Source organism: Gorilla gorilla, chromosome Y (genome assembly GCF_029281585.2).
Source record: "Gorilla gorilla gorilla isolate KB3781 chromosome Y, NHGRI_mGorGor1-v2.1_pri, whole genome shotgun sequence".
Lineage (NCBI taxonomy): Eukaryota > Metazoa > Chordata > Mammalia > Primates > Hominidae > Gorilla > Gorilla gorilla.
The window spans coordinates 9,502,792-9,530,558 of record NC_073248.2 but is presented as its reverse complement, the minus strand read 5'-3'; the positions used below and the strand labels follow the sequence as shown (position 1 = coordinate 9,530,558).

Below are 27,767 nucleotides of genomic sequence, written 5' to 3'. Positions count from 1 at the left end.
CAGAACGAGACTCCGTCTCAAAAAAAAAAAAAAAAAAAAAAAGACTCCAAGTAAATATACAAAGAAATTCTAAGTTCAAAGAAACAATGAATCCCTTTTTAATAGGCAACCTGTGTCCAGAAAGAGAGAAACCCTCATTACATGAGTTTAACATAACCTTATCAAACTGTGGAAAAAAAAAATTACAGGACTGTAATTTTGTTTCTATTTTATTAGCATCTATGAGACTGTGCAGATAGGACTACAATAAGGCAATGTAAATATTAAACATCCAGGTGATTCAAAGAACGTTTAAAGTTAGAAACTCTGTTAACACAATTAAGCACATTAATAACTTAAAGGAGAAAAATCAACAGACGTAACCAAAGTTATCTTAAAAATTCAACTCCTCCTTTATATTAAAAAAAAAACTCTAAAATTGTGAATGGAAGGAAGCTTAAAGAATATCTTCCCAAGAGAACATTTTAACATCAGTATTTAAGGATAAAACACTGGAAGCACTTCTTTTAAAAAATCTAGACCACCGGAAAAGAAATCTAACATCACTCTTCACAGATAATATAATTGTACAAAAAATGCAAAAAAAATCATCGTTATTACTGCTAAATCTCACTATGTCTACATGCTCACAATTGTAGCATGAGCCTTTATATACCACTAAGAAAAAACATTGCCAAGTAAATTGATATACTGGAGTTCTTTTAGATTTATTCACACAGTTTTAAAAATCATACATCACTCTTATGCATACATAGAAAGAAAAATAACATCCAAAGGAAATTGGCTCAGGGTATTGATAAAATTTATTTGAATTCAGAGTGCTACTTTTACTCACTTTTCTATTCACTGTTGTTCAATGTCCTTATCTTTCTAACAATAGAGTCATCTTGATAACAACAGTGCCAATGATGAAGCATACTAAATTATCATCTCTAGAATATTCTTTCAAGTCAAAGACATCTACTTTCCAAGTTCTGATGCTAGTACTTTACCATTTGACAAGTCTGTTTCATCTTTTCCCCTCAATTGAACCACGCTAATTTATGGTAAGGAACTGCTCTCCAAAATTAGAAAATATATAATAAACACATTACAACACATTTGTACTCAACGTATGACCAATTAACCTCTGACTGAACCAAGGGCCAATCAAACCTGCCTCTGGCCATTTCCTTCAGCCAGGCACAGTGGCTCATGCCTGTAATCCCGGCTGAGCCTTTGAGAGGCTGAGGCAGGCAGATCATGAGGTCAGGAGTTCGAAACCAGCCTGGTGAAACGCCATCTCTACTAAAAATATATAAAATATATATAATTAGCCAAGCATGGTAGTACACGCCTGTAATCTCAACCACTCAGGAAGCTGAGGCAGGAGAATTGCTTGAATCCAGGAAGCAGACATTGCAGTGAGCTGAGATCACGCCACTGTACTCCAGCCTGGGCAACAGAGCGAGACTGCTTCTTTAAATAAATAAATAAATAAATAAATAAATAAATAAATAGATAGATAAATAAATAAATAAATAAAAATTGCTTCAATTTATCCAAAGGAAATTTATTTTATTTACAGTTACATTGTTTGGCATGTATCAGCAACCTGATTAGTGCCAAAAATGGATGCAATTCATTTGAAGTGATTAAAAAAATGAACAATTTATAAATTGGAAAACTGATTGTACGACTCTATCCATGGTAAAATACATTCAGATTTTAGAAGTGCTAAAATATGAAGATTTATACATCTCAGAATCTATGAAATATGATCACGGAATTTTCAGCAAGGTTGCTCAAAGTCAATAGGATTTCTATTATAAATTACAACAACTGGTAAGTATAACTTTTTGAAATTGTTATTCATAATGGCAACAAAAGTCACACAACATCTTGGTATAGTTATCCAAAATTTTCCAAGATCTCTATAAAAAGCAATATAATATATTGTAGGTATAGTATGTTAATACAACCCCAGTGGAAAACTGTAAAGAGATTTCTCAAAGAACTATAATTATCATAGAGCTATTCACTGTCGCAAAGATATGGAGACAACCTATGTGTCCATCAATAAATGAATGGAGAAAGAAAATGTGGCACAGCTGGGGGCCATGGCTCATGTCTGTAATCCCAAGACTTTTGGAGGCTGAGACAGGAGGATCACCTGGACCCAAGAGTTCAAGGCCAGCTTGGGTAACATAGTGAAAAACTGCCTCTACCAAAAAGTAAACAAAAAAAAAAAATTTACGCAGGAATGGTGGTGTGCACCTGTAGCCCCAGCTACTGGGGAGGCCGAGGTGGAAGGATCATGTGAGCCCAGGAAGTCAAGGCTGCATGGAGCCATGATCAGGCACTGCACTCCAGCCTGGGTAACAGAAGCGAGACCCTGTCTCAAAAAAAAATTAAAAAAAAAAAAATAGCCCTGGCACTACAGCCTAGATAACAGGAGAGAGGCCCTGTCTCAAAAAAAAAAAAAAAAAAAAAATGCAAATTGCAAATTTGTGAAACGTTCCATATTTAAAGAATAAAAATAACCAAAAAAAAAGGAAAGAAAAATTAGCCAGGCACATTGGCTCACACCAGTAATCCCAAAAATTTTGGAGGCCAAGGTGGGAGGATCGCTTGAGCTCAGGATTTCAAGACCAGCCTGAGCAACATAGTGACACCCCTATCTCTACAAAAAATACAAAAATTAGGCTCAGGCACGGTGGCTTATACCTGTAATCCTAGCACTTTGGGAGGCTGACATACCCTGGTCATTTGAGGCCAAGAGTTCAGGACCAGCCTTGCCAACATGATGAAAACTCGTCTCTACCAAAAATACAAAAATTAACTAGGCATGGTGAGATGCACCTGTAGTCCCAGCTACAGGTGCTGGGACTACACCTGGGAGGCTGAGGCATGAGAATCGCTTGAACCTGAGAGGTGGAGGTTGCAATGAGCAACACTGCATTCCAGCCGGGGTGAGAGTGAGACCCTGTCTCAAAAAAGAAAAAAAAAATTAGCCAGTCACGGTGAGTGTCCTATACTCCCTGCTACAAAGGAGGCTGAGGTGGGAGGATCACTTAAGTTCAGGAATTCAAGACCAGTATGAGCAACATAGTGAGACCCCATCTCTACAAAAATACATAAAAATTATCTGGACATGGTAGTGTGCACCTATTCTCTAAGCTACACAGAAGGCTGAGGTGGAAGGATCACTTGAGCCCAGGAATTCAAGGCTGTAGTGAGCTATGATCATGCCACAGGACTCCAGCCTGTGCAACACAGTGGGACTCTGTTTCAAAAGAAAAAAAAAAACAGTGGTATATATACTCAACAGAATACTATTCAGCTATTAAAATAAAAATGAAATCATGTCTTTTGCAGCAACATGGGTGGAACTGAAGGCTATTATCTTAAGTGAAATACACCAGGTACAGAAAGACAAATGCCATGTTATCTCATAAGTGGGAGCTAACTAATGTGTACACATGGACTTGACACTAGAGACTCAGAAGGGTAAAGGGGTGGAAGGGAGTTGGATAATGAGAGATTACTTAATGGGTATAATGTATGTTACTTAGAAGACAGCTACTCTACCATCTCTATGCATACATTTCTATGTATGTAACAAATGCATCTATGTATATGCCATGCAATCTGTGTATGTACTTGTACCCCATACATTTCCACACACACACATATTGTGTATATATGGACAGTGGACCTAGATGGTCAAATTCAAAACCTACTCCAGCACTTAATTACATGTATATATAATATCATGGCCTATAGACTTTCTTATCAGAAATGCAGTATAAAGCTAGGGAAGGTGGATCACTCACACTTGTAATCCTAGCACTTTAGAAGGCAGAGATGGGAGGATCACTGGAACCCAGGAGTTCAAAGCCTGCCTGGGCAACACAGTGAGTCCCCATTTCCATAAAAAATAAAAAACTAGCTGGGTGTGCACGGTGGTTTGTGCCTGTAGTTCCAACCACTTGGGAGGCTGAAGTAAGAGGATCACTTGAGCCCAGAAGTCCAAGAGTGAAGTGAGCCATAATTATGCATCAGTGCACTCCAGCTTGGTAACAGAGCAAGACCCCCCATCTCATATTAAAAAAAAAAAGGTATAAAATATTTTACCTTAGGGAGTGATAGATTAAATGGGCTAATATATTAATAAACCTCAAGAACAGTGCTAGTGGCCGGGTGCAGTGCCTCACACCCGTAACCCCAGCACTTTGGGAGACCAAGGCAGGCGGATCACCTGAGGTCAAGAGTTCAAAGACCAGCCTAGCCAACATGGTAAAACCCCATCTCTATAAAAATACAAAAATTAGCCAGGCATGATGGCAGGTGCCTGTAATCCCAGCTACTTTGGAGGGTGGGGCAGAAGAATCGTTTGAACCCGGGAGGTTGCAATGACCTGAAATTGGGCCATGGCACTCCAGCCTGGGTGATAGAGTGAGATTCCATCTCAAAAAAAAAAAAAAAAAATAGTGCTAGCACACAAGAAGTATTTATGATTATGTACTAAATTCACCAAAACCGTGTGTGTCTCTGTGTATGTATGTATTCTATAAATGTGATACATATATAAAACCTAAAAGTTTTACCATGAATTTTTTTTTTTTTTTTTGAGATGGAGTCTCCCTGTCACCCAGACTGGAGTGCAGTGACACGATCTCAGCTCACTGCAACCTCTCTGCATACTAGGTTCAAGCAATTCTCCTGCCTCAGCCTCTCCCATAGCTGAGATTACAGGCACCTTCCACCACATCTGGTTAAGTAGAGATTGTGTTTTACTATGTTGGCCAGGGTCTCAAACTCCAGACCTCAGGTGACCTGCCAACCTCAGCCTCCCAAACTGCTGGGATTACAAGCATGAGCCACTGTGCCCTGCCTATGAAAACTGAAAAACCCTAAAATGAGTAGAAGAAAAACAACTAAAACAATCAGGAGGCTGACATGGGAGGATCACTTGAGCCTGCGAAGTGGAGACTGAAGTGAGTTTAGATAGTGCCACTACACTGCAGCCTAGTGACAGAGCAAGACTCCGTCTCAATTTTAAAAAAAAGAAAAGAAAGCTAAAACAATTCTAAAGAAAATATACATATTAACATTTGATTATAAAGTCAGTTTTAAAAGACAGCAAACAAAACACTCAAAACAAAATAGAGAAACTAAAAACGCATAAATACATAAAGGAATCTGACATACCACATAAATTGCATTACATATCAATGGAGAGAAAAGCTAAATGAAATAAAGCCATATGAAAATAGATAAACTGCAATCCTGTAAAAAATACAAAAGATATCCAGAAGGATTCATGCCCTATATATTTTTGTAAAACACAAAACTTCAAATCAGTTTTAAAAACAAATAGAAGACAGCATCTTTATGCCCTTTTTAATAGGAAAATGTATTGCAGACACAAAAATTCCAACCTGTATATGAAAACACTAAAAGGATTACCTCAAACTGCATCCTACTCAACAAAATATACCCAAAACAACGTTAAAAGAAGCCCCAGGCCAGGCACGATGGCTCACACCTGTAGTTCCAACACTGAGAAGCTAAGGCAGGAAGACTGCTTCAGCCCAGGAGTTCAAGACCAGGCTGGACAACATGGCAAGACCCTGTGTCTATGAAAAATAACAAACAAAAAATTTACCAGTGTGGTGGGGTGCACACCTGGGCCCAGCTATTCAGGAGGCTGAGGCAAAGGGTTTGCTTGAACTCAAGAGGTCAAGGCTGCAATGAATTGTGACCACTCCACCACACTCCAGCACAGGAAACAGAGATATACAGACACACACACACACACACATAGTTTATATTGGCGGAGGGTGGGCAAGCAGGGAAGCTCAACCTCACTAAAAATATGATAAACGCAAAATTAAAACAACTGGGTATTATTCCATCTCCAAAACCCTGACAGAAATTAAATTGTCAAATCTTTGGGGCCAGGTATGGTGGCTCACGCCTGAAATGCCAGCACTTTGTGAGGCCAAGATGGACAGCTCACCCGAAGTCAAGAGTTCGAGACCAGCCTGGCCAGCATGACAAAACCCTGCCTTTGCTAAATAAATAAATAAATAAATAAATAAGCCAGGTGTGGTGGCATGTGCCTGTAGTCCCAGCTATTCCAGAGGCTGATGCACAAGAACTGCTTGAACCCAGGAGGCAAAGGCTGCAGCGAGCCAAGACTGCACCACTGCACTCCAGTCTGGGCAACAGAATGAGACTCTTGTCTAAAAAAAAAAAAAAAAAATTTGGTAATGATATGGAGAAACAGTCTAATAGAAAACTTAGTATCAACTAGATACAACCAATGTGGAAAGAATTTGGTAATTCCAGTAAAGTTGACAATGCACATACACTTCAGATTACCAATTCCACTTAAACCCAAGAGAAGTTAATCATGTACAAAGATGTTCACAGCCACATTGTTTCAAAATTGCAAAAGACTGAAAATCTAATTGGTTCCTAGTAATGAATAAACAGGCCACAGTATATTTATAAACTATAATAGAATATAAATAAATTCAGATTAATGATTTCCCAAACGTTTTCACCTTAGGACTCCTTTACAATTAAAAAATTTGAGAGTCCTCAATGAGCTTTTGTTTAAGCAGGTTTTATTATCAATATATGCCATTTTAAAAGTTAATGCCTAGTAATTTTATGAAAAGTTTATGCTTATTCACTTACAACTAATAAACCATTAATATTAAGATAAATAACACTGTATTAAAAGCACTTTCCACAATACAAATTTTTTATGTTAATCTTTTTAATACCTGGCTTAAATAAAACAGGTGGATTCCTCTGCTTCTGCATTCAACTTTCTGAAACATCTGAAACTCGTGAAAACTCTACCATACACTACATTCATGGGATAATAAGAGTAAAAAAAGGTAAATAACTTCTCGGTGTTTTTTTTAAAATTGTTTTCCCCTCACAGACATCTGAAAAGGTGTCAAAGATCCCCATGGGTTCCTAGACCAACTTTTGCTAACTAAAATATCAGATCCACAGGTAATATGAAAGAAACTCAAAAACTCACTGTTGAGTGATAAAAAATACACAAAATGACACATACTATAAGATACCTTTCTAAATTTAAAACATATACAAGGAAACCAGTCTGGGGAAAAAGAAGCAGGATTGGGGAGCACTGAAGGCAACTCTTAAAAATGACCTGCAGAATTCCATTTCTTTAAACAGAAAAAGACATGAAACAAGTATGAAAGACTGTAACATTTCTTACAATCTGTTACAACAGGTTAGAATCTGTTACAACAGATTTGTACTTGCTTACTAAGGACAGAAGATTTTATAATTTACATGTTTAATATATTAACTATGTTAATTTTTTAAAGCCATTGACGTAGATTCCTTTGTGCCTCGCCTAGATTCAAATTCCTCTTTCAATAAAGCAGGATTTGGTCATAATCTAGTAACTCTCCTTTATTTCATTTTATAGCTAAATAAGAAAGCCGTATTTATGAAAATACGTTTGAAACAATTTAGTAAGAAAAAGAATGGGCTCTCAGTCAAGGTAGATTGTGAAAGCAATGGTGGAAACATGTTCCTGAGAATCCTGTTTTCATCTGCTGCCTTCAAAAAATGAACACTGTATGCCTTAACACTTACACAATTCAAGAACACTATTTGGCTCCTTAATTTCAATTGGAGGGCCATTCAACACCATATAAATCTCTGCATTAAATTATTCAAATAATTTTTTTTGGAATAATGTTTACCTGCCAAATCATTCTGTTAGGGGAGCAAATCAAGATAAAAAACTATCTACTATAATTAAGGGCTTCAAAAGTTACGGATGAAAACAAAAAGTATAAACCTACATTTAGAATACAACAGATTAAATGTTAATTAAAGATATCTACACTGCTCTAAGTGACCGGGGTGAAAGAAAGCCTGGTAAAACAGTAGTGTTTGGAAAAGAAAGAAAGCAAAATCAGAATTATTTTAGGGACTCTAGAGTAAAAGAGGTTCACTGCACATTACTGGGCACCTACTATGTGCCAGATAAATTTGGTTTCAGCAATATTGAATATGGACTGTTAATAAGAGGTCAGGATGGAGATGTTCAGTAGGTAACTGTAAATGCTAGATGACAAATTTGATGAGTGAGAATAAGAGACAGTGATGCAGGGAAGAAGTTTGGAGAAAACAAGTAATTAATCTCAAGTTAAATTCCACATTTAGGTTAGGAAAACGACCAGAGCAGACAAAGAAAGCACAGAGAGTTTCTGAAATGCAGTACACTTTCATGTGACACACCAATTACCTGCTGTGGAACCGTTTCACACGTTGAGAAATACCAGATTTAGAAGCGGGAAGAACAGAAATAGAAGTCCTAGTGAAACTACAGAGAAGACAGATAAGGTTTTTGTAAAACGAGCATACCTATGAATATTTATAGAAAGGGGCAGGCAGAGAGCAGGGAAAAGGGTAAGCAGAGAAAATGGACGTTGAAAGCAGCACTTCTTCCATCGGCAAAAGAAAGTGTAGGAAGAAATAAAAGGCATGAAATGAATGAGATCAAACATATGTATCATATAGTCATCTATCTTTCTCAATTAAGTAACAAAGTAATATTCAGGGGTTGAAGAATTGAAGACTCTAAAAAGGTTTGCAATTGCCAGAATGCATAAATGCAACAATTCAAAGGATATCAATTAGTGACAATACAAATGTAAACAGTTATTTATATATATATATATATATATATATATATATATAAGCACTGTATGCTTTTTAAAAGAAAGTTAAGGGGCATCTATTTGAAAAATACACATAAATTAAAAACTAACAACTCATTCATCCAAGATAATTGGCTACCAGAGGTCGGGCACGGTGGTTCACGCCTGTAATCCCAGCACTTTAGGAGGCCAAGGCGGGTGGATCATCTGAGATCAGGAGGTCGAGACCAGCCTGACCAACATGGTGAAACCCCATTTCTACGAAAACTACAAAAATTACCTGGGTATGGTGGCACACACCTGTAGTCCCAGCTACTTGGAAGGCTGAGGCAGGAGAATCGCTTGAACCCAGGAGGCGGAGGTGGCAGCGAGCTGACAGCAACAACGCACACCAGTCGGGTGACAGAACAAGACTCCGTCTCAAAAAAAAGAAATTGGCTAGCAGATCATCAAGGTCTATCCCATCAGGCAAAAAAATATTTTATACTTAACAATTTCCTTATAAATCCTTTAAAACTATACACTTGCCTATGTTCTTTTTGCACATCCACTGCTGATGTACTGGAACATCTACAGCTGCTGTACTGTACAAGACACAGTTCTATCTTCTTTACAGCTCTTCAGCTGTCAAGATATAAGGCAACTACTTCTACAGTTTATGCTGACCCTTAGCAAGTCGACAACTAGATTGCATTAAAAATTTGTTTTGACGGCCGGGCGCGGTGGCTCACGCCTGTAATCCCAGCACTTTGGTAGGCCGAGGCGGGTACATCACAAGGTCAGGAGATGGAGACCATCCTGGCTAACACCGTGAAACCCCGTTTCTACTTAAAAAAAAAAAATAAAAAAAATAAGCCCGGCGTGGTGGCGGGCGCCTGTAGTCCCAGCTACTTGGAAGGCTGAGGCAGGAGCAAGGCGTGAAGCCGGGAGGCGGAGCTTGCAGTGAGCCGAGATCGCACCACTGCACTCCAGCCTGGGCGACAGAGCGAGACTCTGCCTCAAAAAAAAAAAAAAAATGTTGCTTTGACTACCTCCTGCAATATACTGCCACACACTTTTGTAAAACAGCAATCTCTAGTTCCCTTCAGACTTCTTTGAATCATCAGCGTTGTGATCTGCTGCAGTCTGGGAAGACTCAAAACCTGCGTTTTATTTAGTAAAAGTCTAGGAAGCAAGTGCTGCTATACATGTTCTCTGAAACTACTGCATCTAGGACCCTCACATATAAAGTGAACACCGAATTTTAAAGCTTGCTTACCTTCACCAAGAAGAAGGGCAAAGTTTCATAAAGCCACCTGAAAGCTACTGCATTTCTGAAAACTGCTTTTCTAAACATACCTCTCAAACTGATTTCCTGTATTTTTGTAATTTTCAACCACAGTAAATACAATTTTGCTTACAATTTTAAATAGGAGCAAAAGATTATTTGGTAAACTTTCGATGCAAAAATGAAGCAGCAGTCTAGTAGAGACTAATTCAAAAAATAGCCACATTCTTTTTTTTTTTTTTTTTTTTGAGACAGACTCTCGCTCTTGTTCCCCAGGCTGGAGTGCAGTGGCGCAACATCGACTCACTGCAACCTCCGCCTTCCAAGTATCTGGGATTACAGGCGCGCGCCATCATGCCTTGCTAGTTTTTTTGTATTTTTAGTAGAGACGGGGTTTCGCCATGTCGGTCTCCAGCTGGTCTCGAGCTGGATTCGAACTCCTGACCTCGGGTGATCCGCGCACTTCGGCCTCCCAAAGTGGTGGGATTACAGGCGTGAGTCACCGCACCTGGCCAAAAAACAGCTACATTCTTGATCATCTATCCAGTAACGAAAACACTTATCAATTTACTACTAGCTCTCAATGCTTCTCAACCTTTAAACTTTTGTAACAGCTGCAGCCAGAGCTCAGCATAAACTGAGGTGTGCCACCAATGTATTTCAAAATGTACTTTTTACAGCCTAAATTTGAATCCCTTTCCTATCTATATTATCCACTCCAGCCAAACCGTAAATATTTGCATTTTCTACAGACATTTCATTCTTGTAATGACCTCTCCTACTCCCATTCCTCACCCTAGCTAAACCCCATCTACTTCAGGATTCCCAATTTTGCAAACTGAAACCTCGCCTTCCTGTGAAATACCCGCAGCAAACTTTTTGCAGTCACGTTCTGCATTAAGAGCCTTTTAAATCTTTCCTAGCACCTAGCACTGTCCAACGCTCACACTACTGTGCTCCAATTTGCCAGCAAAGTTGTACAAAATGCTAACAAAAGTATTTAGAAGATTAAACTGTATAAGAAATTTCAAATAAAATCTCAATGTCATCATATGAACCTACAAGTAATGCATGAATTGTCTTTCAAAAAGAAAAATACCTCTTCTGCCTATTTTCCATCTCTTACTCAAAAAAAGTACACAGACTAAAAAGCTCGTTTAAATACAGCTCATCAAAAAAGTGTTTCCACATAAATGGGAAAAGTCGCCTTGGGGAAATTTTATTCCTCTGCCCTCGTGCTGTATAACTTGTACTGTACTGTCTATTGGACGAGTGCCTAATAATTTTTTCATAATAAATTCCACTTCTATTTTGCAGATCCTCGAAGAGGCAATGATGGTTGAAAAATAAGCGCATCGAAGGTCCCCGAACAGCCACATAATGACTTTAATTAGGGGAAAATAAAGTTTTCTGGAATTTATGTGCTCTCGTGAGCCCAGATGCCCGAATTGCCACCTGCCGAAACGGGTGGCTGTAGACTCTCGGAAGGGCACCGAGCCGAGAGCGCTGAGCGGCGAAATGACCCCGGCGCCCGAACGGACGCCTGCGGCATGTCACCTAAAGCGTAGCCAACACTGCACCCAGCCAAGGATGGGCTGTGAGGGGAAGGCCGAAAGGTGGCGCTGCCGCAGGCGTCTGGAACGTACGCGCGCATATGGCGACAAAGGCAAGGGCCGCCAGGGAACGAGCACGCCCCGTTGCGCAGACACGCCGTCGCGCCGGAGGCTGGGCTGCCGCCGCCGCCGCCGTCTTTTTCCCCATCCCCGGCTCAAGGATCATAACGGAATTTTTTTCCAGATACCGCCTTCAAGATGGCGGCTCCGCCTCCCGACAACACTCTCAATACTCCCCAGCAGCAGGCGCCTAGCAGCCGCCATCTTGCCCCCCCGTCCCTCCTCCCCTTCGCGGACATTTACATAGCGAAAATAGGCCCAGCAGGCCTCCGGCCTTCACCTCACGCCTGCAGCCTTCGCCTTCTCGCCCCCGTGCCGTGCCCTGCGTCCGCAGTGGTGTCGACCCCAGGTCCATCAACTGCCTTCCGGACAAGCAGGCGAACTTTTCCCACCCTGCCCGCTTACGGAGCGCACCTCCGCAGCCGCTCAGGGCAACTGGATAATCCCTAGGCCTAACTGCGGCCTCCTCGGGGCCTGTTCGGCGCCGAGCGCCACGCCGGCCGGCCTAGCGCGTGAGGGCGCCCTACGGGACGCCAACCAGGCCGCAAGCAGGTTACTGCGCGCGCACTAGGCCCCGCGGCAGCGGGGGCACGCGCGACTCACCCGACGGATGTGCGGGCGGTCGGCAACAGCGGCGGGTGCTGCAGGCCGGCCTTTCTCTGGAGCACTGGGCCGGGCTCCGGCTGGTAGGGCGGGCGGAGGGAGGGAGGAGGGGCCGAGTTCGGAGCTGACAAAAAGCGGCCCAGCTCCCCGGCACGGGCCCGCCGTCAGCACGTCACGTCACCGCCCGGGAGAGAGACCCAGGAAAATGCGGAATGGTAGTTGGGCCCCCTCCGCCCGGTGGGCCTCTCGGCGCCCCGGGTCGGCGCCGGTCACGTCCCGAGTCCGGGGAGTCCAGTGACCTCACTGCGGTGGGGTCTCCGGCAGCTGGAGTTTCCGTCACAATGTTCCTTTTCCCGCGCGCCCGCCGTCACCACTACTCGCGCACCACCGCCTTAGTTGGTTGCGTGCAGGCAAGCGGCCCTGCACCGGGCCAGGCCACCCCGTGCCATCTCCGGTGGACCTCCGATTCCTAATCTCCCACACCCTGCGCCAGGCTCTCCCGAGACCTATCGCCTCTTGGCGCCAGTCCTAGCCAAGGCGACAGATCTCATTGTTGCAGGCCCTTAGACCCCCGCCCGCAGTAAACGTGTTTACTTTATTCCTAGGGTTGAGGAGGAAAGCAGATACAGAGAGATAGCATTCCCCACTGTCTCCTTTGGTGGCTTTAAAAAAAAAAATAAATGGACTTGCCACAGTGTACAGGCAAGAGGAGGGGAGGATTATCCTAGATCAGTTACTGAGCCAATTGATTTTTTTTTTGCGTTAACGTAGGTATTTTGACCAAGATTTGTAATGTCTAGTATATGTTCTTTATGGCAGTGTTTCATCTTTTGGCATCCTTGAAATGTCAGTTTTGTGTAATTGTCTCATGAACAATGAATTATGCACATCCTTTAATAAATGTAAACTAACAATTGGTTTTGGGATTGTCTTCTTACAAAATTATTTATCCTCTTAAAGTTTAAAAAGGCTTTAGAGACTGAGAGGAAAATGCATTTGATTAAACAGATAGTACTGATGAACTCCAAAAACGTGTATTGTGAGTTTTCATTACTTTACGTTTTTATGCACTCTAATTTCCCATTAAACTAGGTACCCAAACTGTGTTTAAAAGTTGCTACTAAAAAGTTAAACATGCCTATCGCGGTCGCTCACCTCTGAGCGCTTTGGGAGGCCAAGGCTGGAGTATCGCTTGAGGCCAGCAGATACAGGCGGACAGCTGTGATCAAGCCACTGCACTGCAGCCTGCGGGCCGGAGCCGGTAATCTCTAAATATAGAGGCCAGGTATTTCAGTTTTCTAGCATACCTATTTTTAAAACTCAGAAATCATCTTGTCCTTAACTGAGACACCTAAAAATCATAAAATGCTTTACGAAAGGAAAACCAATGGTACATAGTTGATATAATGAGATAAGTGCTGGATAGCAATTCTCTTTTCAAACCATTGGTTTGACCTTGTTTTCTCAAGTCGTTACCTTTTGTTTCAAAAATGATAAATGAGAGGCGGCTTATCCCTGTAATTCCAAAACACTTTGGAAGGCTGAGATAAAATCAGCTTGTGCTCAACTGACAGTTGGAGACAAGCCTGGAAAACAGGGCGATCCATCTGTACAAAAAAATTGAAAAGTGCTGGGTGTGGTGGAACACGCCTGTAGTCCCAGCTATGGGGAGGCTTAAGCCCATTTGTTTTGGGCTATGATTGTGATACCACACTCCAGCCTTTATGACAGAGCAAGATCCTGTATTTCAATAAATAAAATAACTCTTGTTTGAGAAATTTTCATCAAGTTAAGACAATGTATTTTGTGGAAAGAAAAGTATTTTTACATTATGTTTTTCAGTAAAAAAACTAGCCTAATTTCATACGTAATTAACATAATTTCAAAATACTGATAACGTTCAAGTTTTTAGAGATGGTACCTGGCTCTGCCACGCAGGCTGGAGTGCAGTGGCACCTTCGTAGCTCACTCAGCCTTGAACTCTCCAGTTCAGTGTAACAGCCATTGCCTCCCAAAGCACTGGGATTACAGCTGTAAATCAAATATTTTCCAAAGGCCTTCATTTAATGTTATGGTATGTCAAGAATGAGGTCTCATGTCAACTGTAAGCAACATGGTCAGAACACAAAAAACTAAACATTATTAATACTTACATGCTTATCAAAAATCCTAGTATTATTATAAAAAATTACCAATATATAAAGCACTTCAGAAAGAACAGCTAAGGAATATAAAGGAAAAAAGATGTTTCCTAATCTAAAAGATCAGAGGTAGTTCAGATAAACTAAACAGCTTTTGACATTACTTTTCATTCATAATGTTAACTTTTGGTAAGAGACAAGGAAATGATGGTCTAATTTTAGTTGTCATATAAGAAAAGTCTTTATTACAGTCCAAGAAAGATTATAAATGACTACAGATGAAGTCAACTATATTTACATCTCTTTACCTTCTCAAAGAAACACAACAGAGAGAAAATTTATATAGGGACAATGATGAGATAATATTTCAAAAGTATATTGTGAGTGCAAAATAACTGGCTGCAAAGCAAATAAAACTTTTGTTACTGATAAAATGTACCTGTTGTTCACAGTTGCTAATGTGTCTCAGCTTTGAAAGTAACTAACCAGCTCACAAAGATCGAGGTTTTAATAAAGTAGCTACAATTGTGTAAAGTAGCTACAATTGCATAAGCAAGACACAGTACAAGGTCTTTATATCTTTTTCCAAAAGAAGATGAAGCAGAAAAAAAAAAGAATTTTACTTCCCATCACTAAGAAGGAATTTACAAAAAAAAAGATTATACTAGTTTTTGAGAAAACAGAGACACTTCAATAGTATAGAATTAATTCATACACCAAAATGTAAAAGCATGTTACCTAAAATGTCTCAAAAAGCTTTATGGAACCAAAATTTAAAGACATCGTATCTAAAACATCTCAAAAAGTTTTATAGAACTAAGTGTATTAGGCTGCTATGGAGGCCATAAGAAAATACCACACTGAGTGGTTTAACCAAAAGAAATTCATTTTCTCACAATTTCAGAGCCCCAAGTCCAAGATCAAAGTATTGACAGGTTTGATTTATTCCAAGGCCTTTCTACTTGGCTTTTAGTGATGGCAGCCTTATCACTATCTTCACCTGATCTTCGCTCTGTGTCTATGTCTGACTCTCTTGTAAGGACACTAGTCATATTGGATTAGAGTTCACCCATATGACTCATTTTACCTTAATTACCTCTCTGCAATGCAGGCACAGTTGGAGGTACTTGGAGTTATAATCTGGGGAAGGACACATTTCAGCCCAAAATACTCTATCCTCTGGTCGCTCAAAATGCATCTTACTTCTCACATGCAAAATACATCATTACTAAGGTGTGTCAAAAAACGTTGTGATCCAGTTTGAAGAGGCTTGTACTGGCTAATTATGAGTATCAAAATACCATTTTATTGCAATGCACTTAAACCCATTGGATATATCCAAAATCATGAATCCACAATAAGATATTTCAAAAAATTATCACCTTTGAGGAATGGTAGAGAACCAACACTTGTGAGAAGAATGTCTGATTATGAAAAGAATAACATGTTTATCTCATACAAATGTTTTTCCCAACCAAAAACAGTGATAGCAGTTTTCTCTTTATAGATGTATTCCCTTTTTCAGTCTGTTTTCTTATCACATGTCATGTAGCCTCCAGAAAACTCCACGGTATACCTGTGGAAAAATAAGAATGCAAGAGGCAGTATTTATGGTTATATGGAAATAGTTTTTTGTTGTTGTTGTTTTTGCTTTTTTTTAGCTTTTGTTTTTAGACGGGGTCTCACTCTGTCACCCAGGCTGGAGTGCCGTGGCGCGATCTTGGCTCACTGCAAGCTCCGCCTCCCGGGTTCATGCCATTCTCCTGCCTCAGCCTCTCGAGTAGCTGGAACTACAGGTGCCTGCCACCACGCCGTGCTAATTTTGTGTGTGTGTATTTTTAGTAGAGATGGGGTTTCACCGTGTTAGCCAGGATAGTCTTGATTTCCTGACCTCGTGATCCACCCGCCTCAGCCTCCCAAAGTGCGGGGATTACAGGCATGAGCCACTGCGCCCGGCCTGGAAATAGTTTCGAAATTCCCCTGAAAGGGTCTGAGGATCCTCAGACCACACTTTGAGAAAGAATTTTTGAGTTAATATGTAACAATAGTTACAAGGAGTGTCCTTGTTATAGCATGTCCAGAGAATGCACAAATATGCCATTTTCATCCACCGAAAGAACTATAACAGAAATGAGGGATTGCATTTCAGATATTCAGAGTTCTTACATGGCAGACATTGACAACAAGGAAGAATCTGATCTTGGACAAGATTTGGGGCTGGGTGTGTTTGCTCACACCTGTAATCCCAGCACTTTGAGAAGCTGAGACGGTGGATCACCTAAGGTCTAGAGTTTGAGATCAGCCTGGCCAACATGGCTAAACTACATATCTACTAAAAATACTAAAATTAGTTGCGCATGGTGGCTTATGCCTATAATCCCAGCACTTTGGGAGGCCAAGGTGGGTGGATCACCGGAGGTCAGAAGTTCAAGACCAGCCTGGCCAACATGGTGAAACCCCAACTTCTACTAAAAATACAAAAATTAGCTGGGTGCAATGATGTGTGCCTGTAATCCCAGCCTCTTGGGAGGCTGAGGCAGAATTGCCAAGATGATGCCACTGCATTGCAGCTTAGGCAGCAGAATGAGACCTGGCCAAAAAAAAAAAAAAATTGACTGGCATTTAAGAAGTAGAAAAAGAGCAGGCATGGTGGCTCACGCCTGTAATCCCAACTCTTTGGGAGGCCAAGGCAGGTGGATCATGAGTTCAAGACCAGCCTGGCCAACATGGTGAAACCCTGTCTCTACTAAAAATATAAAAATGAGGTGTGGTGGTGCATGCCTGTAGTCCCAGCTAGTTGGGGGGCTGAGGCAGAGAATTGCTTGAACCTGGGAGGCGGAGGTTGCAGTGAGCTGAGATTGCGCCACTGCATTCCAGCCTGGGCAACAGAGTGAGATTCCGTTTCAAAAAAAGAAAGAAAAGAAAAGAAACTGGTGAAGAGAAAAAAATCAAAGCAGATTTGTTCAGATGATGGAAAATCCTCAGATTCTTATAGGCTTTAGAGAAAGACTTGATGGTTTGGTAGAAATATCAACAAGATATATTGAATGATTGCCTAAGGTAGTTAAAGATAAGTCAATGCTCTCAAAAACCTGCAACTTAAATGTGCACAGACAGAGGCCAAATTCCATGAGGAAGTTTATGATCCTGAAAGGAAGTATGCTACTCCCTCTCAGCCTCTATTTGATACGTGATTTGATGTTATTAATGCAATTTATGAACTATGGAAGAAAAATGTGAATTGAAAGCAGATAAAGAAGTCAAACTTTCAGCTGAAATTCGAAGCTGAAAGAAAGGCCAAGGTTGATAATGAAAAAATGGATGAAGAAAACAAAGACCCCAAAGGAATTCCTAAATTCTGGACTTGCTCAATTATATAGTTCAGGAACATGAAGAACCTATTCTGAAGCACTTCAAAGATGTTAAGGTGAAGTTCTCAGATGCTGGCCAACCTGTGAGTTTTGTCTTAGAATTTCACTTTGAACCCTGAATATTTCACAAATGAAGTGTTGACAAAGACATATAGTATGAAGTCAAAATCAGAAGACTCTCATCATTTTTCTTTTGATAGGCCAGAAATTATGGGTTCTACAGGGTGCCAGATGGACTGGGAAAAAAGGAATAAAAACCTTTAAGAAGCAGAAACACAAGGAATGTGGGACAGTTTCTAATGGGAATAAAACAGTTTCTGATGACTCTTTCTTTAATTTTTTTCTGCCTGCCTGAAGTTCTGAGAATGCAGTTCTGGATGATGCTGCTGAAGCTGTATTTGCTGCAGACTGTGAAAATGGTGTATAATCCCAAAATCAGTGTTACACTTTACTGGAGCAACTGTTGAAGATGATGATGATTATGATGAAGAAAGTGAAGAAATGGATGATAAGGAGGAAACAAAAACAGATGAGAAAAATTATCCAGGCTGGGTATGGTGGCTCACACCTGTAATCCAACACTTTAGGAGGCTGAAACAGGCATATCACTTGAGGCCAGGAGTTAGAGACCACCCTGACCAAAGATCACGCTGGTGAAATCCCATCTCTACCAAAAAATACAAAAATTAGCCAGGTATAGTGGTGCACACCTGAAGTCTCAGCTACTTGGGAGGCTAAGGAAGGTCAATCACCTGAGCCTAAGAGGTTAAGGCTGCAGTGAGCCATGATTACGCCACTGCACTCAGCCTTGTCTGACAGAGTAAGATCCTGTCTCAAAACAAAACAAAACAAAACAAAACAAAAATCCAAAGCAGGATCAAAACCTCACAGACAGCAAGCATCAGTAAAGTAAGATGGCCTACCTTCTACTTCCCTAGAAAAGAAATATTTACATCTGACAAGTCTATTTCAAGGTTTGTGTTGTTGTTGTTTTCTTCTTGTTGTTAGCTTGCTGGCTTGTTTTTGTTTTTACAGCCTAAAATAAAAATGTCAAATACAAAAAACAAGTGTACACCAAGTAATTCATTAAGGATAGACAATAGGAGAATACCACAATTTTGCAAGCCCTAGTACATAAATTAATCTAAAGCAATGATTATCAATGACTACTAGAAGACAATTAGATATGTGCCCTATGAAGAATATGCACAATAAGATCTATAAAGTAATTTGTTTCCTAACTCCCCCAAAGCAGTCTTGTACACAATCAATCCTCTAGATTTAACCACTAATTTACAATAAATTTAGGGGCTTAGAGAAACATGTAAAGCCATGATGGTGGGGAGTGTTTTACAGGAATAGATTAACACAATTCAGAGGGCGAGAAACTCTACTGGACAAATGACTTTTCTTTATTAAATAAAAAATATGAGATAAAAATGGAGGGGAAAATTGATAAATTAGAAAAGGCTTAAAAGGCATATTAAACAATTATATAAGATTTATTTTAATCCTGATCCAGAAAAATAACTATAAAAAGTATGACTTTGAAATATATAAACTCTTAATATGCCTATATATACAGATATACATGAATATACATCTATTATGATATACAGATACAATACAAATATATATATTATGATATACATACATATTCTTGTTAATATGTTGAATTTGAATGCTTTTGTTAATGTTTATTTTGACATGATTATGTAATTATACCCTTAAAAAAGAATTCCTATCTTTTAAAGATACGCCATCAAAGTATTTTTACAGGAAATGATATTTCAGAAATTTGCTTCAAAAAACTGTGAAGGTAAGGAAGGATCATGAGTGGATCATGAAATAGGTGGAAGGTATACATGAAATAAGATTTGTCTATGTTGTAACAGTTATAGAAGCTGACTGATGGATATGTGGAGTAATTCTCCATGTGTGTATATTCAAAATACTTCACAGGTTTAAAAGACAAACAAAGACAAATACAAAAAGAAAAGTTTACCTTCACATTCCCAAGTATCTTTGTTGAGGAACAAGCTCTATAGACACTACTTGCTTCCTTCATGTTTATGTGGACCAATGCAATACCACTTATTTTAAAAACAATTAGCTGGGAGGCCAAGGCAGGTGGATCACCTGAGGTCAGGAGTTTGAGACCACCTTGGCCAACATGGAGAAACCCTGACTCTACTAAAAATATAAAAATTAGCCAGGCATAGTGGTATGTGCCTGTAGTTTAAGTTACTCAGGAGCCTGAGGCAGGAGAATCACTTGAACCTGGGAGGCGGAGGCTGCAGTGAGTTGAGATCATGCCACTGTACTCCAACCTGGGCAACAGAGCAAGACTCCATCTCAAAAAAAAAAAAACCGGAAATAAAACAAAACAAGAAACCAATTAGCATAACCAAGGAACAGCTAAATAAAAATCAGACCACTTATATTTCAGAAAACAGCTATAGTTCTTAAATTTCCAGAGAAACATCTTTTTTAAAAAATGGAGATTTCTGGGCCCTACTCCTAGGAACTGATTTTAGGGCTCACATATCAATAGTTTTCCCCAACACCAAGCACATTTTGAAAAACATTAGCACACTCTTGTAAAATCCTCTTTGACCAGATCTAAAATAGCTTTTCCACTGAGGATTGTTATTAGTCCATTCTCATGTTGCTAATAAAGACACACCTGAGACTGGGTAATTTATAAAGAAAAGAGGCTTTCCTGACTCACATTTCAAAATGGCTAGGGAGGCCTCAGGAAATTTACAATCATGGTGGAAGGGAAAGCAAACACATCATTCTTTACATGGCAGCAGTGAGAAGTTCCAAGCAAAAGGGGGAAAAGCCCCATATAAAACCATCAGATCTCATAAGAACTCATGCACTATCATGAGAACTCATGCACTATCATGAGAAAAGCAGCAAGCAGGTAACTGCTCCCATGATTCAGTTACCTCCCACCAGGTCACTCCCACAACATGTGGGGATTATGGGAACTATATAATTCAAGATGAGATTTGGATGGGGACATAGCTAAACCATATCAATGATTAATGTTACCAAAATGCCAGGGGTTCAGTCTAGGTCCTGCTGCTCACTGAAAAGGAAACCATTTACTAAAACAACAAATATTTACAGGGAAGAAGCTTAATCAGGTGCTGCAGGCAACAAGATAGGAGCTCAGTCTCAAATCCATCGTGCCAACCAACTAAAGTCAAAGGTTTATATAGCAGGGAAAAAATATAAACACATGCAGAAAAACAGAAATTATGGAGATGTAAAGAAGATGATTTGGTCAACAGGAAGCAAGTGGTCAGTTATGCAATCGCAATGGGTGGGGGGTCTGGCATCTCATTATCCGAATGGAGTAATCTAGTTATGTTTTAGTTCTTTGATACTACATGGGAGGCCTAATGGTGGGCTGCCTGAGAAAGGAACTCTGATAAGACACACTTTAAAACTTTTCAAGTTCAAGGAGGTATATTTGCCAAAGTTGAGGATACACACCCATGACATAGCCTCAGGATGTCCTCATGACATGTGGCCAAGGTGTTTGGGGCACAGCCTGGTTTTATACATTTCAGGGAGAAATAAGACATCAGTCAATATATGTAAGAAGTACATTGGTTCCATCCAGAAGGGCAGGGACAACTCAAAGCAGGGAGGGGGCTTCCATGTTACAGGTAGGTGAGAGACAAATGGTTGTATTCTTTTGAGTTTCTGAGAAGCCTATCCAAAGGAGGCAATCAGATATGCATCTAACTCAGTGATCAGAAGGATGACTTTGAATATAATGGGAAGCAGATTTGCCCTGAGTAGTTACTACCTTGAAGGGACCCAAGATATTTTCCTTTCACAATGCTGAGAAGGGGCATTTTCGGTAGCTCCATATGATGGTGGCCTCTTGGCCAACTGGGAATCAAAGGTGAAATTAATACTATAGTTTTCTTCTGAAACACAATCTTTCTCTCTCCAGCCCCTTACTTCCACCAAAGATACATAATAGCAGGACCATTTGTAATTAATATTACACACAAATTCTGTTCAGGCCAGGCACAGTGGCTCATGCTTATAATCTCAGCATTTTGGGAGATTGAAACAGGCAGATCACTTGAGCCCAGGAGTTTGAGACCAGTCTGGGCAACATAGGAAAACCCTATCTCTACCAAAAAACAGAAAAAATAGCCGGGTGTGGTGGTTCATGCCTGTAGTCGCAGCTACTCAGGGGGCTGACATGGAGGTATCATCTGAACCTGGAAGGTTGAGGCTGCAGTAACCTGCAATCACACCAATGCTCTACAGCCTGAAAGCCAAACTGAGATCCTAAAAAAAAGGAAAAGAAAAAATAATTTCAAAAGAGAAAACCAAATTTTACCTTTTTCTGTTGTATTATTAAACTATTTTAATAAACCCTTATAAACAAATCTATTTGATATGATTTTGCTGTGTCCCCTGTGTCACGTTGTAACCTCAAATTGTAATCCCTATAATCCCCACCTGCTGTGGGAGCGACACACTGAAAAGTGATTGGATCATGAGATGTTCCCCATACTGTTTTCATGAAAATGAATGAGTATCACAAGATCTGATGGTTTTTGTATTAGTCCATTTTCTTGCTGCTGATAAAGACATACCTGAGACTGGGCAATTTATAAAGAAAAAGAGGTTTAATGGAACTCTCAAGTCCATTGCTATAAGGAAATAGTGAATAGTTAGAATTGACTGATATGGTATTTTTTTAAACTAGATTATTATAAGGTAAATATTTCATAAGCCTTTAATAATCATTTACAATTTTTTTATTATTATACTTTAAGTTCTGGGGTACATGTGCACAACATGCAGGTTTGTTACATAGGTATACACATGCCATGGTGGTTTGCTGCACCCATCAACCCGTCATCTACATTAGGTATTTCTCCTAACGCAATCCCTCCCCTAGCCTCCAACCCACCAACAGGCCCCAGTGTGTGATGTTCCCCTCCCTGTGTCCATGTGTTCTCATTGTTCAACTCCCACTTATGAGTGAGAACATGTGGTCTTTGTTTTCTGTTCTTGTGTTAGTTTGCTGAGAATGATTTCCAGCTTCATCCATGTCCCTGCAAAGGACATGAACACATCCTTTTCTATGGCTGCAGAGTACTCCATGCTATATATGTGCCATATTTTCTTTATCCAGTCTATCACTGATGTATATTTGGGGTGTTTCCAAGTCTTTGCTCTTGGGAACAGTGCCACAATAAACATACATGTTCATGTGACTTATAATAGAATAATTATAATCCTTTGGGTATATACCCAGTAATGGGATTTCTGGGTCAAATGGTATTTCTAGATCTAGATCCTTGAGGAATCGCCACACCATCTTCCACAATGGTTGAACTAATTTACACTCCCACCAACAGTGTAAAAGCATTCCTACTCCTCCACATCCTCTCCAGCATCTGTTGTTTCCTGACTTTTTAATGATCACCGTACAAACTGGTGTGAGATGGTATCTCATTGTGGTTTTGATTTGCATTCCTCTAATGACCAGTGTTATGAGCCTTTTTTCATATGTTTGTTGGCTGCATAAATGCATTCTTTTCAGAAGTGTCTATTCATATCCTTCGCCCACTTTTTGATGGGGTTGTTTGTTTTTTTCTTGTAGATTTGTTTTTCTTTGTAGTTTCTGGATATTAGCCCTTTGTTAGATGGATAGATTGCAAAAGTTTTCTCCCATTCTGTAGGCTGCCTGTTCATTCTGATGATAGTTTCTTTTGCTGTGCAGAAGCTCTTTAGTTTAATTAGATCCCATTTGTCAATTTTGGCTTTTCTTGCCATTGCTTTTGGTGTTTTAGTCATGAAGTCTTTGCCCATGCCTATGTCCTGAATGGTATTGCCTAGATTTTCTTCTAGGGCTTTTATGGTTTTAGGTCTTATGTTTAAGTCTTTAATCCATCTTGAGTTAATTTTTGTATAAGGTGTAAGGAGGGAATCCAGTTTTAGCTTTCTGCATATGGCTAGCCAGTTTTCCCAGCACCATTTATTAAATAGAGAATCCTTTCCCCATTTCTTCTTTTTGTCAGGTTTGTCAAAGATCAGATGGTTGTAGATGTGTGGTATTATTTCTGAGGCCTCTGTTCTGTTCCATTGGCTATATATCTGTTTTGGTACCAGTATCATGCTGTTTGGGTTACTATAGCCTTGTAGTATAGTTTGAAGTCAGCTAGTGTGATGCCTCCAGCTTTGTTCTTTTTGCTTAGGATTGTCTTGGCTATGCAGGCTCTTTTTTGGTTCCATATAAAATTTAAGGTAGCTTTTTTCCAATTCTGTGAAGAAAGTCAATGGTAGCTTGATGGAAATAGCATTAAATCTGTAAATTACTTTGGACAGTATGGCCATTTTCACGATATTGATTCTTTCTATCCATGAGTATGGAATGTTTTGACGTGTGTTTGTGTCCTCTCTTATTTCCTTGAGCAGTGGTTTGTAGTTCTCCTTGAAGAGGTCCTTCACATCCCTTGTGAGTTGGATTCCTAGGTATTTTATTCTCTTTGTAGCAATTGTGATTGGGAGTTCACTCATGATTTGGCTCTCTTTTTGTCTGTTATTGATGTATAGGAATACTTGTGATTTTTGCCCTTTGACATTGTATCCTGAGACTTTGCTGAAGTTGCTTATCAGCTTAAGGAGATTTTGGGCTGAGATGATGGAGTTTTCTAAATATATAGTAAGTCATCTGCAGACAGAGACAATCTGAGTTCCTCTTTTCCTAATTGAATACACTTTATTTGTTTCTCCTGCCTGATTGCCCTGGCCAGGAATTCCAATACTATGTTGAATAGGAGTGGTGAGAGAGGGCATCCTTGTCTTGTGCTGGTTTTCAAAGGGAATGCTTCCAGTTTTTGCCCATTCAGTATGATATTGGCTATGGGTCTGTCATAATAACTCTAAGTGTTTTGAGATACATTCCATCAGTCCCTAGTTTATTGAGAGTTTTTAGCATGAAAGGCTGTTGAATTTTGTCAAAGGCCTTTTCTACATCTACTGAGATAATCATGTGGATTTTGTCATTGGTTATGTTTATGTGATGAATTATATTTATTGATTAGCATATGTTGGATCAGCCTTGCATCTCAGGGATGAAGCTGACTTAATTGTTGTGGATAAGCTTTCTAATGTGCTGCTGGATTGGGTTTGTCAGTATTTTATTGAGGATTTTCACGTCAATGTTCATCAGCAATATTGGCCTGAAATTTTCTTTTTTTGTTGTGTCTCTGCCAGGTTTTGGTATCAGGATGATGCTGGCCTCATAAAATGAGATAGGGAAAATTCCCTCTTTTTCTACCGTTTGAAATAATTTGTAAAAGAATGGTACTGGCCACGCATGGTGGCTCATGCTTGTAATCCCAGCACTATGGAAGGCTGAGGTGGGTGGATCACCAGGTCAGGAGATCGAGACCATCCTGGTCAACATGGTGAAACCCCACCTCTACTAAAAAAATTTAAAAAATTAGCTGGGCATGGTGGCACGTGACTGTAGTCCCAGCTACTTGGGAGGCTGAGGCAGGAGAATCACTTGAGTGGAGGCTGCAGTGAGCCAAGATCATGCCATTGTACTCTAGCCTGGTGACAGAGTGAGACTCTGTCTCAAAAAAAAAAAAAGGAACGGTACCAGCTCCTCTTTATACCTCTGGCAGAATTCGCCTGTGGATCTGTCTGGACCTGGAGTTTCTTTAGTTGGTAGGCTATTAATTACTGCCTCAATTTCAAAACGTGTTATTGGTCTATTCAGAGGTTCAACTTCTTCCTGATATAATCTTGGGAGGGCATATGTGTCTAGGAATTTATCCCTTTCTTCTAGATTTGCTAGTTTATTTGCATAGAGATGTTTATAGTATTATTATCTGATGGTAGATTGTATTTCTGTGGGATTGAGGTGGTATCCCCTGTATCATTTTTTATTGCATCTATTTGATTCTTCTCCCTTTTCTTCTTTAGACTGGCTAGCAGTCTATCTAATTTGTTGATCTTTAAAAAAAAAAAAACAGCTCCTGGATTCATTGATTTTTTGAAGGGTTTTTCATGTCTCTATCTCCTTCAGTTCTGCTCGGATCTTAGTTATTTCTTGTCTTCTGCTAGCTTTAGAATAGCCAGTTTAGAGAAGAACATAAATGACCTGATGAAGCTGAAAAACACAGCACAAGAATTTCGTGAAGCATACGCAAGTACCAAGAGCCAAATCAAACAAGCAGAAGAATAGATATCAGAAATTGTAGATCAATTTAATGAAATAAAGCGAAAGGACAAGATTAGAGAAAAAAGAGTGAAATGAAACACACAAAGCCTCCAAGAAATATGGGACTATGTTAAAAAACCAAACCTACATTTGATTGATGTACCTAAAAGTGACAGGGAGAATGGAACCAAGCTGGAAAACACTCTTCAGGATATGATCCAGGAAAACTCCCCCCACCGAGCAAGACAGGCCAACATTCAAATTCAGGAAACACAGAGAACATCATAAAGATATTCCTCGAGAAGAGCAACCCCAAGACACACAATTGTCAGATTCACCAAGGTTGAAATGAAGGAAAAAATGTTAAGGGCAGTCAGAGAGAAAGGTTGGGTTACCCACAAAGGGAAGCCCATCAGGCTAACAGTGGATCTCTTGGCAGAAACCCTACAAGCCAAAAGACAGGGGAGGCCAATATTGAACATTCTTGAAGAAAATAATTTTCAACCCAGAATTTCATATCCAGCCAAACTAAGCTTCATACATGAAGGAGAAATAAAATCCTTTACAGACAAGCAAATGCTGAGAGATTTTGTCACCACCAGGCCTGCCTTAAACAAGCTCCTGAAGGAAACGCTAAACATGGAAAGGAACAATCGGTACCAGCCACTGCAAAAACATGCCAAATTGTAAAGACCATCAACACTATGAAGAAGCTGCATCAACTAACAGGCAAAATAGCCAGCTGGCATCATAATGACAGGATCAAATTCACACATGACAATATTAACCTTAAATGTAAATTGGCAAAGGCCCCAATTAAAAGACACAGACTGGCAAATTGAATAAAGAGTCAAGACCCATCAGTGTGCTGTATTCAGGAGACCCATCTCACATGCAAAGACACACATAGGCTCAAAATAAAGGGATGGAGGAATATTTACCAAACAAATGGACAGCAAAAAAAAGCAGGGGTTCCAATCCTAGTCTCTGATAAAACAGACTTTAAGCCAACAAAGATCAAAAAAGACAAAGAAGGGCATTGCATCATGGTAAAGGAATCCATGCTACAAGAAGAGCTAAGTATTCTAAACATTTATGCACCCAATATAGGAACACCCAGATTCATAAAGCAAGTTCTTAAGACCTACAAAGAGACTTAGGCTCCCACACAATAATAGTGGTAGACTTGAACATCCCACTGTCAATATTAGACAGATCAATGAGGCAGAAAATTAACAAGGATATCGAGGACTTGAACTCACTCTGGACCAAGCAGGCCTAATAAACATCTACAGAACTCTCCACCCCAAATCAGCAAAATATAAATTTTTCTCAGCACCACATCACACTTATTCTAAAATTGATCACATAATTGGAAGTAAAACACTCCTCAGGAAATGCAAAAGAATGGAAATCATAACAGTCTGTCAGATCACAGTGCAATGAAATTAGAACTCAGGATTTAGAAACTCACTCAAACCACACAACTACGTGGAAACTGAACCCTGAATGACTACTAGGTAAATAACAAAATAAAAGCAGAAATAAAGATGTTCTTTGACACCAATAGAACAAAGACACAACGTACCAGAACCATTTACAATTTTTTATTAAAGAGCAGATCAATGCTCCAAGAAAACCCTGTTATTCTGACACAGAGGACCAGGTCCTGGCCTTACATCAGTGTGCTTTTGACATTAATGTTTAATATATAGAAAATCTCTCAACTAATTTTCAGATAATTCAAAGAATCAGAATCATCCATCTTCCACAATAGTCCCTG

General features: G+C 39.8%; 1 protein-coding gene and 1 pseudogene across 6 annotated transcripts in view; one reads left to right on the top strand and one right to left on the bottom strand.

The window, feature by feature from the left end:
- Positions 1 to 15,721, bottom strand: part of ZFY (zinc finger protein Y-linked) — a 53,599-nt gene extending 37,878 nt beyond the window's left edge. For 3 of the 6 annotated variants that reach the window (XM_055377242.2, XM_055377243.2, XM_055377246.2), the window contains exon 1: positions 12,252 to 15,721. The gene's annotated coding sequence lies outside the window, so the exon portion shown is untranslated. Of the gene's footprint in view, positions 1 to 8,988; positions 9,708 to 11,928 lie in introns of those variants that run through there. The other 3 variants (XM_055377241.1, XM_055377245.2, XM_063703360.1) reach the window with 3 other exon arrangements.
- A 1,638-nt stretch (positions 15,722 to 17,359) lies between these two features.
- On the top strand, positions 17,360 to 18,671 carry LOC129530183 (nucleosome assembly protein 1-like 1; annotated as a pseudogene).
- The last annotated feature ends 9,096 nt before the right edge of the window (positions 18,672 to 27,767 follow it).